Below are 13,848 nucleotides of genomic sequence, written 5' to 3'. Positions count from 1 at the left end.
GTCGCTGGTTCGAATCTCTATCGCGCAATGTATATGTATCCAACTCGACTAACATATGGACACTAAATGGGAAGTGAACTGTATGATACGAATCTGAACGCCGCACAAACCACGTCTGAGTCACAATTTTATAATAATAAAACAATTGCTTCACAGGAAGGGAAAGGCGCAGTATCAGTAACACTTGTGTCTGTGGACACCTGAACCGCGCCGTAAGGGAAGGGAGGAAGGTGGGAGTTAAAGTGGAAAGAGAGAAAGAGGCGTCCTAGTCGTGGCATCAATTTATTGGCATCAAACCTGAATCGGTTTATAGGAAACGGAAATCGCAGTATCTTTCACGCTTCTTTCTTTTCTTTTTCAAGATAGCTCACAGCGCCTTGCTCTAGGGAAGGGCGTCTAGATCCATGTATAATTTCAGCAATAGCCTGCAGAAAGTTTTGACTAGTCAACGCATTACAGGAATTTGGCTGTCCGACGAACTAATTAAGAATCAGTGTAAGCGTGCTACATGCAAAGCAGTAATCTGACGGACACGAGACTCGAAGAGGGTTTGATCAATAGTGATAATATTTGCCCACGCTCTCCGCGTTGCCTTGTTTCATCAAAATGTTAGCCTGCGGTGCCTGGCACGCGATGTACGGGCTGCAGTTCGATCGGTAACTCCTGGCACGTGCGATGGCGCCATAGGAAGGATTCCAACAGAAAACACAACTATTAGCATTGCAGTATGTAGAAAGCGCAAATGAGAAGCTGCATGAACTGCTCACTTACGTATGTTTCATTTTTCTGTGTTGTTACCCCGCCGGGATGGCGCAGTGGTTACGGCACTCGACTACTGTTCCCAAGGACGCAGGATCGTATCCCGGCCTCGGCGGCAGCTTTTCGATGGAGGCGAAAAGCAAGGCGCCCGTGTGCTGTGCGATGTCAGTGCACGTTAAAGAACCCCAGTTGGTCGAAATTTCCGGAGTCCTCCACTACGGCGTCTCTCATAACCTGAGTCGCCTAAGGACGTTAAACCCCACAAAACTAAACTTTTCTGTGTTCTTGACGTTGCTGTTATCATTGCTGTTATCGTTGTTGTTGTTGTTGTTGTTGGTTTTTATTCATTGCTTTGTTGCACAGACAACCTGCGTTTTTTTCTTTGTCTTCCAGGCAAAAAAGTACCATGCTTTTTTCCAAACTGTCGCGATGTCAGTCACATTTCACACTATGCAGAAAAATAAAGAAAAATCCAAGAAAATAAAGGCGACCATTGCTTTCTGCATGCGCTAGGACATATGTGGCGAAAGAAGCCAGGCATGTTGCAGTTAGCCCAACTTGATGCTGGTGCTCTGAAAAATGCCACCCCAGCTATCATCGACCTAGTGGCACGGGCAAAGGCACATTATTTTATGCTTTTTTTTTTTGGGGGGGGGGGGGGGGTAGCCTTACCTTAATATAAGTCTGCAGTGCTAAAGTAAGGACCACAGGCAGTGTGCTTCACGTTTCTGTTTGATGTTGGAGCAATAACCAGGCTGTGAAAAAGCGTAAATTGACGAATACCTGAACGATCTATCTACGAAGTAGATGAATTGTTCAGGTACTCAGATTTATTTTAAGATACATCTTCTGCAGGTAACTGGATTTATTTCGCCAAGATACAAACAAACAAGGCATTGCATTTTTTTCCAAGCTCAACTAAACATCATAGTTGGCTGATGTATTACAAGGAACATATCGAGCAAAACAACTGCAAACGCGTACGAACGTAATTTCATATTCTAACGCAACAAGTCCGGATTATACCTGCTGCACAATTGCTCTTTTAAAGTTGGTCTCATTGCACAGTTGTCTTGATCCTCGCTCGGGTGGCGCCGTGGTTAGGGCGCACGACTGCTGTACCCAAGGATGCGGGATCGAATCCCTGCCGCGGAGGCCGCTTTTCGATGGAGGTGAAAAGCAAGGCGCAAGTGTAATGTCAGTACGTATCAAAGACTCCAACCGGCAGAAATTTCCGGAGAGGTTTCATAACGGCATCTCTCAAAGGTTGAGTCGCTTAGGGAAGTTAAACCCCAAAACAAACCAAACCAATTACCTTGATCTGCTTGGGACAATCAGTCACTTCTAGAAAAAGCATAGTGAACATTTTAACCCAAGACTAGCAATGAATTCGCATGTGTTCAAACTTAGCTTTCGCACCAAAATGCATAAAATTTATTTTATACATGACATATGGGCATTCATAAATGAAAGGCGTGCAGTTTTCTCGGAATCCACGACGATGTAAGCAATTGATAAACTTCACACTCTGCGAGCAGGCATAGCTCGATAATTTTTGCACTAAACACTACGGTCAGTGCAACGCGAATGAAGAGAGCGGCATATCTTTTTAACTTTTGGCTGATGTTCAGGCCTCGCCCACCCCACTGACATGTCGCGGGTGATGAGGTCAAAAGTATTCCAAATAAAAAAAGAGGCAGAGTAAAAAAGAAAAAAAAAAAGAACGAAAACTGATAATAATGAAAAGGTTAAACAGTTACTGGGGATGAAAGTTGCGGTATATCTGTGGTCACTTTCAAACCGCAGAATAGTCACCCTGGCTCATTAGATGTGGCAACGCATTTAATGAAGCATGCATCCTTACTTTGAATCCACTGAACGCCATTTGTCTCTCTCTGTCGCGTTAATAATGTTACGGACAATATATCACATTTCATTCTTTACTGAAAGCAGTAGCAATCCGAATCATTCGTCTAAGCATCCATGTTTTATTCTCATACGCCATTCACTTACAAGATGGAATAGCCAGGCCATTATTATTATGGTCCTTTGTTTGCAGCTATAATAATCTCCCTGCTTAGTAACAAATATTTAATGCCTTTCTCTGTTTCTAACTTCGTTCATGTCACTCCTTAGTACATGCATGAATTCTTTGGGACCCTTGCGTCGTGGGATGTACTTGCTTCTTGCAATTAATTACGCTGCTCCTCAGAACTGTATAATCACCGCCTTTGTTACGAGCCGAGAACCGACTCGATTTGCTTCGAGGTCATGCTGAGCGTCTCTCTATGCGTGTGCGAGTGGACTGGGCTTCCAGGAGGGGAGGAGCAATCTGTCTCTCACCCTTTTCTACGTCCACTCGCGTAGTAGACGTAGCAATGAACCCAGGAGACTGGACGGTTTGCACCCGTGTAGCACGTTTAGTTTATTGGTTTCAGAAAAGGAACGTCCTAACGCATCCCTGTGTAATGGCCTCAACTGCGCCGCGCGTTTTACCCTGTGTTCGGGGTGAGACTGCTTCAAGCGGTCACGAAACTTATTTTTGAGGACGAACAGTACTAAGCTCTTTGACTGGGCGAGCTGGTGCAGCTCTATTATTTCAACCAGCGTGAAGTCGAAAACTAGAATGCTTTTTGCCGTCTGCCCTGCTTGTTTGTCTTGCCTGCTACGCGCTCGCTGAAATAAATGAAGAAAAGAGTCTACTGTTCCAGTTGTTTTCAAGGCATGAAGCGAAAGAAAAGAAAGAACTCGAGCGAACCTTTTCTTTTTTTCCAGTCGAATAATAGGTCGCAAATGCAAGCGTTGGCTGCCCGAACGTCGAGTTTTCATAGGGCGTCCTTTACGCGCTCCGCATCACCAATTCGTTCGCGGTCACCCTCCTCCTTCTTTAGCGGCGCCAGCGCCATCGCCAACTTGCAGCACTGCGTGGGGGCTCGCGTGGTTTTGCCCTCGTTCCCACCGACAAACTACGGCAAACTAAGACAAACGTTGTGTCGCTGACAACGATAAGGTTTGTATTTTAAGCACGGACATCCCTTCCTTGGAGAACAGTGCGAAAATCTTGGAGAGGAAAACATAAAACAAACGAAGAAGTGAGAGAAGAAGATGTGTGGTTTCCAGTTAAAATGTAAATCACGGCAGTGTGAGGTAACGATGACTCTCCTGAGATGCAGGATTCCTCGCCTAAATCTTTATTTATGTAGATGCGGGATCAGCCCCACAAACCTTTGTGAGGCTTGCGGTGAAATTTAAAATATTGATCATTTCCTTCTCGCTTGCCGAAGGTTTTCACATCAGAGGAGGGTGCATTTAGAAACTCCAATTGCACGCTTGGGATTTACGTTGTCGGTCCCGCTTCTACTCTCCTTCGGTGCGAGTGCGGAAGGATTTGCATTGGTTCAAATTTGTCAGTACTTACATAACTACATCACAGCTACGGACAGATTCCCTCGCTAATTGCATTCCAAATTTACAAAACTCCAAATTTTTGCTTCATATTTTTTCCTTCAATAACTTTTGTGATCTTAAATCTTATGTTTTTGTTTAGTTGTCAATTACTTTAATACACTATTTCAGTTTGTGTAGGACATTTGACAGTCCACACTGAACCCTGGCCAATCCCTCTTCGTGGGTATGAGCCAAATATCAAGGAAGAAGAAGAAGAAGAAGAAGAAGAAGAAGAAGAAGAAGATGAAGAAGAAGAAGAAGAAGAAGAAGAAGAAGAAGAAGAAGAAGAAGAAGAAGAAGAAGAAGAAGAAGAAGAAGAAGAAGAAGAAGAAGAAGAAGAAGAAGAAGAAGAAGAAGAAGAAGAAGAAGAAGAAGAAAATAGTCAGTGCAGCGTAGTCCTTGTGTGCATGTGTGTGCCTCTTGTGCTTTGTGTTGGTGTTACCTGCTCTGCTGCCTTCTTCCAAGAGAAACAGTTTAGTTTGCTTTGTGCTCAACGATAAGACGAAATGGTGCAAATAGTTATGCGCACCATCCAAACCGAATACAGAAGCAGGCTTGAAATGGCGCAGACTTTCCGGAGTGCGAGTATTCGATCCCGGAAAACGCTATACTGGCCGATACTGAGCGACTTGCCAAGTTCGTCATTTTCGGTTGGTGCCACCACGTACTTCTTAAAGTCAAGGTAAAAAAAAAAAGAACATCAAACTAGGAGCACCTTTGCCGCACATCTCTATAAGGTTTACTGGACCTCTCAGACACTCTCAGTAGATATCTGGTACGTAAAAATCTTTGCTACGCTCGTTTATAGCTAGTATCGAGAAGTGTTACGTAATACTCGTGCTCGCTTGGGCAGTTTGATCGAGCAAAAAGGAGTTAATAGTTTTGATTGCCGATTCCTTGTGTAGCGTACCAGAAATATAAAGCCGCGTCCTGAGCTTTGCGTGTTTATAATCAAAAAAGAAAGAAAGCGCATATATAGCTTCCCAAGTACTTGGAAGATACAGTGCATTTACCATTGCCCAGACTGCATCATGTGGTTTTACTTTAGCCGGATTATTACTTGCTCTCCCAAATGCCTTCTTGAATCTCTTTTTTTTTTTTTTTTCAAGCTAACCAGAACGTCGTCATTGGGCATCACAGTGTCGCCATTAAAGGGAATTAGGAGCCATAAATACGCCTGCCCAGAACTTGTAGCAAACGTACATGCCCGGCCCACTCAGGCGACTGAATGGACGCATTCTCGATCTCGAAAGTGGACTCAGATTGCGAGCGTCACACGCTCGGGCATGACTTCACGCCCGTGTCATAGTACTTGGCTGTGCTTCCTAATTCACACCTAACTTCTGTGCTTCTGTATAACTTTTCTACAGCAATGTGGAGCAACTTCGCTTTGTCATTCCTCATCTTCTATTCACTTTGCTCTTTTTTTTTTCACTGTGCTTTATTCCAGCCAAAACTGCTGACTTGTGCACTCAGCCACGCTCATTCTCGATAACTAACGAAGACTAAGATAATCTGGTGATGGCCTCTGCGATGGTTGCTTCTAACTGCATTCGCCATGCACTGCACTTCTTCCCGGAGCGGTCCGCCGGCCTCGTGCGAAAGGTCTCGGGAGTTCCGTAATCTTACTTTCTCCGTCGTTTGAGTCCATCATGCTTGCTACAAGCTGCCTTTTTATACCCCCTTTTCGGCACAGGACGCCACACTGGCGAGGGCCTCCGTCGCGGTGTGTGCACAGCCGCAATTAATTCTGTTATCATGAGAAGCTTGCTTTGTGCAAGACCGCATCTTTTATCTCTGTGCACCTATCACTCAGATAACTATTCACCCCCGCTTGCAAGTGTATCCATTGTGTCATCGTATTTCAAATTTCCACAAAATTCATATAACCTAGCGTGATCCCGGTAGAATAAGCTTAGCCTCTAGGACATTTTGTAGGCGTCTGCATCACAGCCTTCCTTTTTCACGTTGTTCTTGAGGTTGCTGCCTAACAAAATTCTGTGAAAGGGACGCTGTGTAATATGAGGTGTGTCGCACGGACTCATGTCAGTGTCTTTTGTACCCTCGTATTCTGGATTGCGCCGAACAAGTGTCAGGCTAATCACCGTTCGATTAAAGCCCCGTGGTCGAACGGTGATTCTCAAGAGGAAAAAGAAAGGAGCAAGCGCATCAGCTGCACAAACCTACACTCGTCTGTTCATGACGCCATTTATACTTGAGCACTTTCCTTGCGTACTTAAGAGAAGGGTGCTGTGTTAATTAAGGTGATAGGATTCGCAGAAACCTGCTTGGTTTGAGAGCGGGGCAGAACTATAGTTATATCTACCCATGCTGCAAACTTAGCATCAAATGTGGTGCCGCGCCTAGCGACACGCCTTTGCCAGGTTATAAGGTACTTTCTGCCTGCTCTTGGAAATGGGTTCAAAAACTGTTTTGCTATTACCGTTATCATTACGATTGATAATTCGCCTCACGAGATGAAATTCGATTCGTATTCTCTGCTTGAACTGCGGTCCAACAAATTCCTTCGTCCTGCATTTAATCATGCTCGTATCTTATCCTTGTGAATATTGCCGCGAAACCTTCAAAACAGTATTTGTTGTTTTTTAACAGCCGCCGGCATACAGGCTTATCACTCTGATTCTTGACCGCGTATCAGTTCCGTAATCTTTGTTTGTTACTGCTCGATGTCGCGAGTCACACCTTTATCAGTTTTGTTGTAGCGCAAGACGCACCGAGATCTGTTTCGAAGGTTCCGGCCACTCGCTTGTCTTTCCACAATGTTCCAGCCCGTGCTGGTAGCTGCTTGCGACGTTATCTAGATTGTTCTGTGCAGCCTTTAAATTGAGCGTTGCCGAGTGTGACGGGCATTCTTTGTTCGACGATCGACGAGCACGTTTGTTTCTATCGCCGCCGCCGAGTTGCTTAGTTCTTTTGCGGGCGCAAGTCAGCCCAAATAAAGAGTTTCTTTAGTGCAATCATCGACCCCTTCATTTGTGTCGTCAACCTCGTCACCGCTACGTGACATCTGGTGGAGGTGCTGCCTTTTATCCTTCAAGCGAAGACCCAAGCCGTGTTCCTGTCGCCCTGGAAGACCAGCCTACAGGTCACCGAGCCAGCCGCCGACTTCAAGGCCTACAGCCAGAGCACGGTCTGCTACCTGACCCCATTCGATTTCGGAAGACATCGACGCTGACAATGGCCCAGCCTACAGCACCGGTTGTTTTCGTTCAACCCCGTGAGCCCCCCTGCTTCCATGGACGACCGGACGAAGATGCAGAAGACTGGATGGACCTTTTCGACCGTGTTGCAGAATTCAATGGCTGGAACGACGCCGCAAAACTCAGGCAAGTCTACTTTGTTCTTCAAGGACATGCCCGAGTTTGGTTCGAAAATCATGAGGCAACTATGAAGGATTGGGAGATTTTCAAGGAAGCGTTGCTGACTGCCTTTTCAAGCGCCGTCCGAAAAGAAAGAGCCCAGGCCCTCCTTCAGTCAAGACTTCAACTCCCTAACGAGCCTGTCTTGGCGTATGTTGAGGAGATGAAGCGCCTCTTTCGCCGCGCCGACCCTAATATGACCGAAGGTGAGCAAGTCAAACTTCTATTGCGAGGCGTTAAAGAGTCGCTCTTTGCGGGTCTTGTGCGAAATCCGCCAAGAACTGTGGCGGAATTTGAAACGGAGGCGTCTACTATTGAGAAGACGTTGGCCACCCGAACGCGCCACTACGAGCGACCACTTCAGCCGGACGGCTCAATCCACTACCCCAGCGCATCTACAAGCGGAGAGAACCTTCGGGACCTCATCCGGAAGATCGTGCGAGAGGAGCTCCGCCGACTGATGCCATCATCGCAACAACCGCAGGTGGCGACGCTCGCGGACGTCGTCCGTGAAGAAGTCCAGCAGGCGCTGGGCGTTCCTCAAGCGACGGCTGCGACTGTTCCAGCACACGAGGCAACAGCGATGAACTACGCTGGTGCATTACGTCGCCCTCCGCCCCGACGTAATGACTTTCCGAGCCCTCGCCGCAACCGTCCTGTTCCTGAAAACCGCCCCTTGGCCCCCGCCCGCCAAGCTTACCAACGACCCCCAAACCCCAGGAAGTGCGACGCCTGGAGGACTGCAAATAACCGGCTATTATGCTTCCACTGCGGTGAGGCCGGCCACATTCTGCGGCACTGCCCGTACCGACGAATCGGTCTCCGCGGATTTGCAGTCGACGCTCCACGACCACGCCCAGGTGAACGACCACAAGAAATTGACAACTATCTGCGTAGCGGTGAGATTGCGCCACCAATCCGTCGATTCAGGTCTCCATCGCCGTACAGGGACCGCTTTGCGTCGCCAGGCCGTACCTATGATGAGAGTATGCGCGGAAGGTCCCCAAGCCCGCGCAGGGGAAACTAAACAGAGCAACCTTTGGAGGTGAGGTTGCTCAACGGCGAAAAGACGAACATCCTCCGCCGCCGATGACCACTAACGACGACGCAACCATTTCATCGCCGCTCCACACGACGACATCGACGACAACACGACCAGAGTGCAAGCAGACACCGCCGCCCAGCGAAGTAACAACGGTATGCCCCGGCCATGACCTGAAGAAACGACGGAGCCGAGATCGGACACTAAGGCCCACGTGCAATGCGAGGACGCGAACAAGTGACCTTGAAGTTGATATCGACGGTCGCAGAGTCACTGCCCTAGTAGACACCGGAGCTGACTATTCAGTCATTAGTGGACCGTTAGCCTCTCAGCTCAGAAAAGTTACTACCGCTTGGGATGGCCCGCTGATTCGCACCGCAGGTGGCAACCTGATTACTCCATAGGGACGATGCACTGCAAGAATAACCGTAAATGGTCGTACCTACCCCACCAGCTTTGTGGTCTTGCAGCAGTGCTCCCGCAACGTGATTTTAGGCATGGACTTCTTAAATGAACATAGGGCTATCATCGACCTGCGATCCAAGCTCATCAAGCTCTCTGCAGACAAAGCCATTCCTGCTACGACGACGTCGATGCAACACATCGCTTTAAACGTCCTCGATGAAGAATTGACCGTCCCGCCCCGATCAAGCATCGCAGTCTGCGTAGGTAGCGCAAACATCGAAACCGCTGAAGGCATCGTCGAAGGAAATATCCAATTGCTCTTAGAACGAGGTGTCTGTATCGCAAGAGGCATCGCGAAATTCCGGAGAGGTCAAACTCAGGTGCTGGTAACAAACTTCACCGAAGAATACCGGCATCTCAACAAGGGCACGACGATCGCTTTTCTCGACGAATTAGCCGACCTCAAAGATGTATTCGCCCTCCACGACCAAACGCTGGAAGACTCACCAGACCAATTCCGTCAGCCCAAGTTTGACATCAACCCGGCATTGACCCACAGCAGGAAAGCCCAGATTCTTAGTCTTCTTCGAAGCTACGGGGAGTGCTTCTCGTCATCATCGAAGGTACGACAAACTCCACTGACCAAGCATCGCATTATAACGGACGAACACGCCCGACCTCTGCGCCAAAGCCCTTATCGTGTATCGCCGCGAGAACGCCAGGCCATTCGCGATCAAGTTGAGGAAATGCTACGTGATGACGTAATCCAGCCCTCGAACAGCCCCTGGGCGGCACCAGTCGTTTTGGTCAAGAAGAAAGACAGCACTTCGCTTCTGCGTTGATTACCGCCGCTTGAATAGCATAACGAAGAAGGATGTCTACCCGCTTCCCCGCATCGACGACACTCTCGACCGGCTCTGCAATGCAAGGTACTTCTCATCGATGGACCTGAAGAGCGGATATTGGCAAATTGAGGTCGACGAAAGAGATCGCGAAAAGACCGCATTCATCACACCGGACGGCCTTTATGAGTTCAAGGTGATGCCATTTGGCCTCTGCTCCGCACCAGCCACGTTTCAACGAGTAATGGACACAGTCCTGGCAGGCTTGAAGTGGCAAATTTGTTTGGTATATTTGGACGACGTTGTTGTCTTCTCGTCAAACTTTGAAGACCACCTAAAACGACTACAGAAAGTGCTGGAAGCCATCAAGTCATCGGGACTAACGCTAAAAGCAGAGAAGTGTCACTTCACCTACGAAGAACTCCGGTTCCTAGGTCACATCGTTAGCAAGGACGGTATTCGCCCAGACCCGGAGAAAACAGCTGCAATCGCACAATTCCCACCGCCTGCCGACAAGAAAGCTGTGCGCCGATTCCTTGGGCTGTGCGCTTATTATCGACGATTTGTCAGAAACTTTTCGCGGATCGCCGAACCATTGACGCAGCTTACAAAGGCTGACGTACCTTTTAAATGGGAAGCGCCGCAAGAAGAAGCCTTCGACGAACTTAAGCGCCGCCTGCAATGCCCTCCTGTACTTGGCCACTTCGATGAAAACGCCGAGACCGAAATTCACACCGACGCGAGCAGTGTGGGCCTAGGAGCCGTTCTTGTCCAGAAGAATGCCGGACAGGAGAAAGTAATCGCCTACGCTAGCAGATCCCTCACAAAAGCCGAAGTCAATTACTCGACGACCGAGAAGGAGTGCCTTGCAATCATCTGGGCCACTTCTAAGTTTCGTGCATACCTATACGGCCGACCATTCAAGGTGGTAAGCGACCATCACGCGCTCTGCTGGCTGGCTAATTTGAAAGATCCTTCCGGCCGCCTTGCCAGATGGAGCCTACGACTTCAAGAATTTGACATGACTGTAGTCTATAAGTCGGGCCGGAAGCATTCCGACGCAGACTGCTTATCCCGCGCTCCCGTCGACGCTCCCCCGAAGGACGATGACGACGACGCCTTTTTGGGACCGGTAAGCGCCAGCAGTTTCGCAGAACAACAGCGATCAGACCCTGAACTCAAAGCGCTAGCCGATTACTTGGAAGGAAAGACCGCTTCCCCTCCTGGTGTGTTCAGGCGACATTTATCATCGTTCGCGTTAAGCAATGGCCTCCTCGTGAAGAAGAACTTCGCACCCAACAAGACCGCGCAGCTTCTCGTAGTGCCTAAAACCCTCCGGCAAGAAATTCTGCAGGCGTTGCACGATGAGCCCACAGCAGGCCACCTCGGACTTGCGCGCACGTTGCATCGAATCCAGTAGAAGTACTACTGGCCGCGACTGCCTGCCGAAGTTGCCCACTACGTGAAGACGTGTCGTGAGTGCCAACGACGCAAGACGCCGCCGATCAGACCAGCAGGACTACTAAACCCGATTCCGCCACCAATCCTGCCCTTTCAACAAATTGGGATGGATCTCCTTGGCCCCTTTCCATCTTCTTCTATGGGTAACAAGTGGATCATCGTGGCCACTGACTACCTTACCCGTTACGCCGAAGCAAAAGCCCTACCCAACGGTACCGCAGCAGAAGTCGCCAAATTTTTTGTCGAACAAATTCTCTTGCGACACGGCGCCCCAGAAGTGCTCATCACCGACAGGGGAACGGCGTTTACGGCAGAGTTGACGCAAGCCATCCTGGAATACAGTCACACAAGCCATCGACGAACAACTGCGTACCATCCCCAGACCAATGGCCTTACGGAGCGCCTGAACAAAACGATCGCTGACATGATCGCTATGTACGTCGACGCTGAACACAAGACCTGGGACGCCATCTTGCCGTACGTGATCTTCGCGTATAACACGGCAGTCCAGGAGACGACCAGAGCTACTCTGTTCAAGCTTGTGTACGGTAGGGAGCCCACGACGACGCTCGACGCAATGCTACCGCACGTAACCAACGAGGACAACCTCGACGTCGCCGCCTACCTGCAGCGTGCAGAGTAAGCCTGACGACTCGCACGGCTGCGTATTAAAGACCAACAGCGCACCGACAGCCGACGATACAACTTACGACGACGCCACGCAGAGTACAATCCAGGAGACCAAGTGTGGGTTTGGACACCTGTTCGCCGTCGCGGATTAAGTGAAAAGTTGTTGCGTCGATACTTTGGGCCGTACAAAATCATTCGCCGCGTCGGCCCACTGGACTATGAAGTCATTCCCGACGGAATGTCAGCATCACAACGGCGACGCGCACGCCCAGAAATTGTACATGTTGTACGACTGAAGCCATATTACGCGCGTTAAAGTGTGGTGTTTATGTTTAAGTTGCTTTGTTTTGGAACATCGAGGCGATGTTTTTTTTTTTAAGGGGGGAGTAATGCCGCGAAACCTTCAAAACAGTATTTGTTGTTTTTTAACAGCCGCCGGCATACAGGCTTATCACTCTGATTCTTGACCGCGTATCAGTTCCGTAATCTTTGTTTGTTACTGCTCGATGTCGCGAGTCACACCTTTATCAGTTTTGTTGTAGCGCAAGACGCACCGAGATCTGTTTCGAAGGTTCCGGCCACTCGCTTGTCTTTCCACAATGTTCCAGCCCGTGCTGGTAGCTGCTTGCGACGTTATCTAGATTGTGCAGCCTTTAAATTGAGCGTTGCCGAGTGTGACGGGCATTCTTTGTTCGACGATCGACGAGCACGTTTGTTTCTATCGCCGCCGCCGAGTTGCTTAGCTCTTTTGCGGGCGCAAGTCAGCCCAAATAAAGAGTTTCTTTAGTGCCATCATCGACCCCTTCATTTGTGTCGTCAACCTCGTCACCGCTACGTGACAATATAGTCCTGTGGTTTTTCTCCGGGGTCTTGGTACCAGATCATTTCGTTATATGTAACCTCATTTGCAGACACAACTTGCAGCGCAACACAACCTCCATGCAATACCAAACAATAATGCTGCTGTCATGGTGGCGTTGAATTTTCTTCTTCAGCCAGAATTGGAATGTTCTGCCCATCGACCATTAAGAACGGATGTAAGTTGTAACGCGTTCGCCATTCATTTTCGTGTAGTGCAGAGCGCGTATAGGCACCGTGCAGAAACCCGGGGGGCAGCACTCGCGGCGAATAGGCAGCGCCACGAGTGAGCGCCGGAACAGTTTGATAGGGAGACGCGCGGCCGCCTAGGCAGGGCGCGCGCTTGAAAAGGCGGCCTGCGCAACGAAATTGTAGCAGTTTTAGCCAGCTCGAGTGACGTAGCGAAGCACAAACGATGCGAGAGCCACACGACACAAGACGCAGAGACAGAGACGAGCCCTGGCCGCCCGCTGGGCGTTTATTTCTAGGCTGGAAACACGCGAAACGGAAGACGACAGGAGAAACGCGCGCAGTTGGAAAAGGCCGAGCAAAAAACGAAGGGGGTGGGCGGGTGGGGGCGTAAAAAACACTGTAAAAATGGAGAAAAATACAAAAAACATTTGTGGCGAACGCCCCTCCTCCCAAGTGTGGTACAGCTTCACAAAGGCCAGCTCGAACGCCTCATGCTGGGGTGGGTGAGATAAAAAAAAAAAAAAAAGAAAAAAAAAGCTGCGGGGGAATCGAGCGGACGAGAAGGGTGGAACGAGTATGGGAGAAGAATAGGAATGAATGAAGCTGTAGTCGAAAAAGAGAAAAAAGCCTAAAAAAATTGACAAGCCTGAAAACTCGAGAACGCGATTACCGGAGCCTGAAGATGCCGTAGGCACTGATATTACGCAGACGGATTTTGAAGAGCTTAAGCTGTTTTCTGGTGAGGCGGTTGCCACTTTTCTCGACGATGAAGGAAAGGATGGCAGATGGCACGCGGTCGCTGATACAGCGACACAGCTATGAGAATGGAAAC

Source organism: Amblyomma maculatum, chromosome 4 (assembly GCF_055883805.1).
Source record: "Amblyomma maculatum isolate TAMU_Amacu chromosome 4, ASM5588380v1, whole genome shotgun sequence".
NCBI lineage: Eukaryota > Metazoa > Arthropoda > Arachnida > Ixodida > Ixodidae > Amblyomma > Amblyomma maculatum.
This window is presented reverse-complemented; position numbering follows the sequence as displayed.